This window comes from Equus asinus, chromosome 28 (genome assembly GCF_041296235.1).
Source record: "Equus asinus isolate D_3611 breed Donkey chromosome 28, EquAss-T2T_v2, whole genome shotgun sequence".
Taxonomy (NCBI): domain Eukaryota; kingdom Metazoa; phylum Chordata; class Mammalia; order Perissodactyla; family Equidae; genus Equus; species Equus asinus.
The window spans coordinates 11,881,950-11,888,370 of record NC_091817.1 but is presented as its reverse complement, the minus strand read 5'-3'; positions in this window follow the sequence as shown (position 1 = coordinate 11,888,370).

The window sequence follows — 6,421 nt, the reverse complement described above, 5'->3', positions numbered from 1 at the left end:
TTTTCTGTCTCCTTTCCGGATTTGGGAAGTTTCGAACTTCACCCCTGATCCTGGAACGTTCCCCCAGGTGCCGTCTAGATACGGGCTTACTTTATTTCTATAGGCTGTGCCATTTGTTTGCCTTACATCCTCAGCCCTGGCCTGTTTCTTTTTCTTGAAACAGAATTGTAATGTTCTCATTTTCAGCCCACTTCCTTACATGTGGTGTCAAAACACATAATCAATAATCCTTCTACGGCAAGAGGCAGGGGGAGAGAATTTCGATGGAGGCAAACTGAGCACACTAGCCTGGGCGGGCAGCCTTCACGAAGGAACGAAGCCCTGTGGAAAAGGGTGCTTTTCAGCACCCTTGTAGAGCACTTCCAAACCAAGAGACGTAGCCCAAGCGTGACGGGGCTCCATTCCTTCAAGGCTTCCAAGACATCTCTTGGGACACATTAGCATGTACCCGGTGGGCCCCCGTGACGCCAGAGCTATGGAAAGTGAGACTGATCTGCAAAGAATGCCAGGGGCCTAGGAAAGGAGGCGTCGAGTCTTCTCTTCAACGTCCTCAAGACCTCATTCTTGACTTTGGCTTATGCTTAAGGCAGAAGGACCACGTAGGTCTGATAAGGCCCAAGTCCGGCCTCTTGCTTCCAATCAAGTTGCAAGCTTGAATCAGCATGGCCTCCCCATAGACTTGAATAGATGACAACGTTCTCCTCTCGGGGCTTGTCCCTCTATTCTCGCTTCCTGCCAAGGATCCCTTTCTTACCCCTCGAATCAGCGTCTGTTTTATGTCTTCCAGTTTCTGTGTCCGCTTTCTGTTTCTCAAAGCTGTTTCTGGGTATCCCTCCCTGTAATAGCCTAGCCTAGGCCAATCCTCGGTCTGTAACCGTGCGGCCATCTTGGCGGACAGGATCCTCGTGATGTCATAAACAACCTCAAAATTCGAAGTTGTCCTGACAACCTGCGTGCACACAGAGTTTCAGAGCCATCTCAGGCCAGTCCGACTCCTCACCCTTTCCTGGTAGGATAGTTTTCCTTTTTCTCGATTTCTTGTCGGTTTCTGTCTTGCTCCTCGAACTTTGGAAGGCCTGCTACATTCTCTCTAGACACTGGTTTCTGTCCTGTAAGATTATCCTGGGTTTTACCTCTTACATTTTATGTAGATGGCCAAGTGGGTGGACGTTCCCCAGAGAAAGTCCTGGACTCCCTCCCAAGTTGAAGTTGCCTGGGCAGTCCTCTGATGCGCAGTGATCGTGCCATCTCCTAGCACTCTGCCGATTCCACCTTGGCAGGTCCCATGTTTTCCTTCCTTCTTCCTCTGGGGAAGTGTACCAGATGCGTTCATGGATTGTAAAAGCCTCACGGTTCTTTTTCTGGTGCGTATTGATAAGGTGACCTCACCATTGCTACTTAGTTTATGATCCCTGTCCGCACCGTACCATGAAATGTGTATGTCCTAACACTGCCAATGTGATCTGCACCCGTGATGTGAAACAGTGAGGCCTGGGCCGGCCAAGCGGAACGTGGGCACTTACCCGCTCCGCCACAGGGGCGGCCCTGAATTGGACTTTTGGACCAACCTATTGCCTGAGCTTGGGAACACGTGGGCCTGTTTGGATTATTCGTGAAGGTGATTAGTAGTAACATCCTGGACGGTAACCTTTTCCGTGGGTGCATGGGTTTAGCAGGCAGCATGTTCTGTGGGTAGTACTCCTCTTCATCTATTTGGAATGGTCTACCTTTCTGTAGCATCAGTACGCATTTTGAGGTGATTTTCCAGCCTTGGAATTTCACCATCTCTAATCTCTTTCAGCACCAAAGCTTTAGGCCGTCATTCTGGACCCCATTTTGGATTTTTTGCTTTTAGGTGAATTTATTGCCGCAACCCTGCATTAGAACATCCTATATCTTTCCGATTTGCATCCTCATCGATGTGGACTTCCGTGTAGCTGACATCATCTTCCCCTGCGTAAGCCTAATAGCAGGCCCTCACCACACACTTGTGCCTCATCATCTGTTTCACCCTCTCACACCTCCCCGCTTTGTCTCTGGGAACCCCCAATCAAATGTCCCGTGCCACCTGTTCCTGACCGCTTGTTTTTCCTTCTCCTCTTAAGTGAGGTCCTACGGTACTTGCCTTGCTCCCTGGGGCTTGTTTCACTTCCCTAAAACCCTCACAGCCATTCTGGTGGTCACAAGTGGCTGGATTGCATCCTTGGTTCCGGCTGACTGGTATGCCATTGCGTGGCTATAGCCCACCTTCCCTCTGCACTCGTCCCTTGCTGGGCTCCAGGGAGGCTTCCAAGTCTTGGGTAGTGGGAGCGACGCTGTGGTGAACTCAGCGGTGCACATGTCTTTAGGCAGGAGTGTTTCCGAGTTCTTTGGATCAACACGCCGCAGAGGAATAGCTGGATCATATGGGACATGGATTCTTAAAGTTCTGAGGCAGTTCCACACCGCTTGGCGTAGTGGCTGCACCGGTCTGCACTCCCACCAACGGTGCAGGAGGCTTCCCTTCTCTCCACCTCCTCTCTGACACTTGTGGCTTCCTGTCTGCTTCCTTATAGCCATTCTGACCACAGTGAGCTGCTGTGCCCTTGCAGTTTGCATTTGCATTGGCCTGAGACTTCATGACGGTGAACAAGTGTTCATGCACCCGTTGGCCCTCTTTCGATCTTCTTGGCAGAAATCTCTGTTTCCATCTTCTGCCCAGGTTTTCATTGGCTTGTTGTTGTTTTTTTTTTCTTGTGGGGACGTGCGAGTTGATTGCATCTTTGGGCTTTTCACCCCTTGTCCGATGTGTGGTTTGCAAACATCCTCCCCCAGTCGTTGTGCTATCTTTGCATTCAGTCGATGGTTTCCTTCACTGGGCAGAAGCGTCCGCATTTGACGTGGTCCCGTTGGTTTCTTGTTGACTTGGTTGCCCTGGCCCAGTCGGACTTGCTTCTTCCAAACAGGCGGCTCAGACCGATGGCAAAGAGCACTCTGCCTAGGTCTTCTGCTACAAGGTTCACGGTTTCAAGTCTGCCATTCAAGGCTTTGATCCATTTCAGGTGGTGTGTGTGCCAGGTGTAACATCATGGTGTACTCTCGTTGTGTTCCAGGTGGCTGTGCAGGCTTCCCAGCACCGTTTATGGTAGAGACTCTCCTTTCTCCGCTGTCTCCTCTTGGCTCCCTGGTCGAAAATGGGCTGTCCATGTACGTTTGAGTTGGGCTCTGGGTTCTCGATTCTGTTGCATGGGTCTGTGTGCCTGTTTTGGGGCCCAGACTGTGCCGTCTCGGTACCTTGTGCTTCGTCCTATATGTTGAAATCGGAAAGTGTGCCACGTCCTGCTTTTTTCGTTTTCCTGAGGATTCCTTTGCCTAGTCAGGGTCTCTTGTTGCTGGCTAGAAGCTTTAGGATGCCGTCTTCTGTCTCTGTGGGAAGCATTGCTGCAACTTTGACTGGGATTGCATGGAATCCAGAGATTCCTTGCTGTGGTAGGGACGTTTCCAGTGTGTTGATGCTGCCACTCCTAGATCCTGGAATCTCCTTCTTTCTCCTTGTGTCTTCTTGAACTTCTGTCCCCCAACGTTTGTTAGTTTTCCATTGCCATGGCTTTCACCTGTTTTGCTAAGTTTCTTCATAGAGATGTCATCCTTCTCACTGGCATGCAGTTTTTCACTTTTTCTTTTCAGCTTCAGTTTCTCTATGCTTTGCAACTTTGAATCGGTTTTGCTCTGGCAGAAGTGCATCGCTGAGCTCACATCTGCTGGCAATGCTCCTGTATTTGCTGTGGAAGTCTGGCCCTGTCTAACGTCCCTTCCCATCTGCCTCTACACTACCTCGGACGCCTGCCCCAGAATGCCTGAAGCAGTGGTGAGCAGGCTCACCCGAGGGTCCACCCGGCCCACCCCGGGCCACCGACCCAGAAGGTGCGGACCTCACCGCTGCACCACCGGCCGGCCCCTTTCATGTTCCGTTGGCAACCTGCAGTTGAGGGCAATGGGACTTGAATAAGCTACTTGAGCCCAACTCTGGCACTGTGTAGATGAGGCCAGGTTGTTTTTCGGGTCCACTGCGATGTCAGAGGATTGGTCATAATCGTGTCTCTGCTGTCCCGGCAAGCTTCACGGACACACGGTTTCCTGGCCCGCTTGGAGCAGTCTCATAGCTCACCCTTCCCACTTAGCCCAGCCTTGACCTTCGCTGCCGTCTTTTGGCTTGTGAATTTCTCTGCCTTTCAAACGTTCCAGCAGAGTCTGTCTAAAGACGGACATCATCTTTCATTGTGGATTATCCAGGGGTGATTTCTGTTCGCCTTCCATTTTCTGGGACCTTTGTCTCTTTTCCATAGGAGAATCGTCATGGTATTTCTCAGCTATCCCCCTTAGACATGCTTATCAGTCCGTTCCCCTTCATTCCAAGTGATTCATTTGGCATTTCTGGAATCACCGTATGTTCTCTAGGCCGAGGTGTGAGTGCTTTCGTGACTCTTGGTTGTTGTCTTTGAATTTGCACCGGTCACTTGAAGGAGTCTTTGCTGTCCTAGCCTGGGTCAAACTAAGCACTGGGAACACGTGGTCATCTGGGTTGGTTTGACATCCTGAGGTCACAAACTCCAAACTCGAGGTGGTCCTGGCATCCCCCTTCACGGACACAATGTTTCCAAGACAAATTAGACGAATCTGATGAATCCCTCTCTCCAGGAAAGATATTTTTCTGTCTCCTTTCCGGATTTGGGAAGTTTCGAACTTCACCCCTGATCCTGGAACGTTCCCCCAGGTGCCGTCTAGATACGGGCTTACTTTATTTCTATAGGCTGTGCCATTTGTTTGCCTTACATCCTCAGCCCTGGCCTGTTTCTTTTTCTTGAAACAGAATTGTAATGTTCTCATTTTCAGCCCACTTCCTTACATGTGGTGTCAAAACACATAATCAATAATCCTTCTACGGCAAGAGGCAGGGGGAGAGAATTTCGATGGAGGCAAACTGAGCACACTAGCCTGGGCGGGCAGCCTTCACGAAGGAACGAAGCCCTGTGGAAAAGGGTGCTTTTCAGCACCCTTGTAGAGCACTTCCAAACCAAGAGACGTAGCCCAAGCGTGACGGGGCTCCATTCCTTCAAGGCTTCCAAGACATCTCTTGGGACACATTAGCATGTACCCGGTGGGCCCCCGTGACGCCAGAGCTATGGAAAGTGAGACTGATCTGCAAAGAATGCCAGGGGCCTAGGAAAGGAGGCGTCGAGTCTTCTCTTCAACGTCCTCAAGACCTCATTCTTGACTTTGGCTTATGCTTAAGGCAGAAGGACCACGTAGGTCTGATAAGGCCCAAGTCCGGCCTCTTGCTTCCAATCAAGTTGCAAGCTTGAATCAGCATGGCCTCCCCATAGACTTGAATAGATGACAACGTTCTCCTCTCGGGGCTTGTCCCTCTATTCTCGCTTCTTGCCAAGGATCCCTTTCTTACCCCTCGAATCAGCGTCTGTTTTATGTCTTCCAGTTTCTGTGTCCGCTTTCTGTTTCTCAAAGCTGTTTCTGGGTATCCCTCCCTGTAATAGCCTAGCCTAGGCCAATCCTCGGTCTGTAACCGTGCGGCCATCTTGGCGGACAGGATCCTCGTGATGTCATAAACAACCTCAAAATTCGAAGTTGTCCTGACAACCTGCGTGCACACAGAGTTTCAGAGCCATCTCAGGCCAGTCCGACTCCTCACCCTTTCCTGGTAGGATAGTTTTCCTTTTTCTCGATTTCTTGTCGGTTTCTGTCTTGCTCCTCGAACTTTGGAAGGCCTGCTACATTCTCTCTAGACACTGGTTTCTGTCCTGTAAGATTATCCTGGGTTTTACCTCTTACATTTTATGTAGATGGCCAAGTGGGTGGACGTTCCCCAGAGAAAGTCCTGGACTCCCTCCCAAGTTGAAGTTGCCCGGGCAGTCCTCTGATGCGCAGTGATCGTGCCATCTCCTAGCACTCTGCCGATTCCACCTTGGCAGGTCCCATGTTTTCCTTCCTTCTTCCTCTGGGGAAGTGTACCAGATGCGTTCATGGATTGTAAAAGCCTCACGGTTCTTTTTCTGGTGCGTATTGATAAGGTGACCTCACCATTGCTACTTAGTTTATGATCCCTGTCCGCACCGTACCATGAAATGTGTATGTCCTAACACTGCCAATGTGATCTGCACCCGTGATGTGAAACAGTGAGGCCTGGGCCGGCCAAGCGGAACGTGGGCACTTACCCGCTCCGCCACAGGGGCGGCCCTGAATTGGACTTTTGGACCAACCTATTGCCTGAGCTTGGGAACACGTGGGCCTGTTTGGATTATTCGTGAAGGTGATTAGTAGTAACATCCTGGACGGTAACCTTTTCCGTGGGTGCATGGGTTTAGCAGGCAGCATGTTCTGTGGGTAGTACTCCTCTTCATCTATTTGGAATGGTCTACCTTTCTGT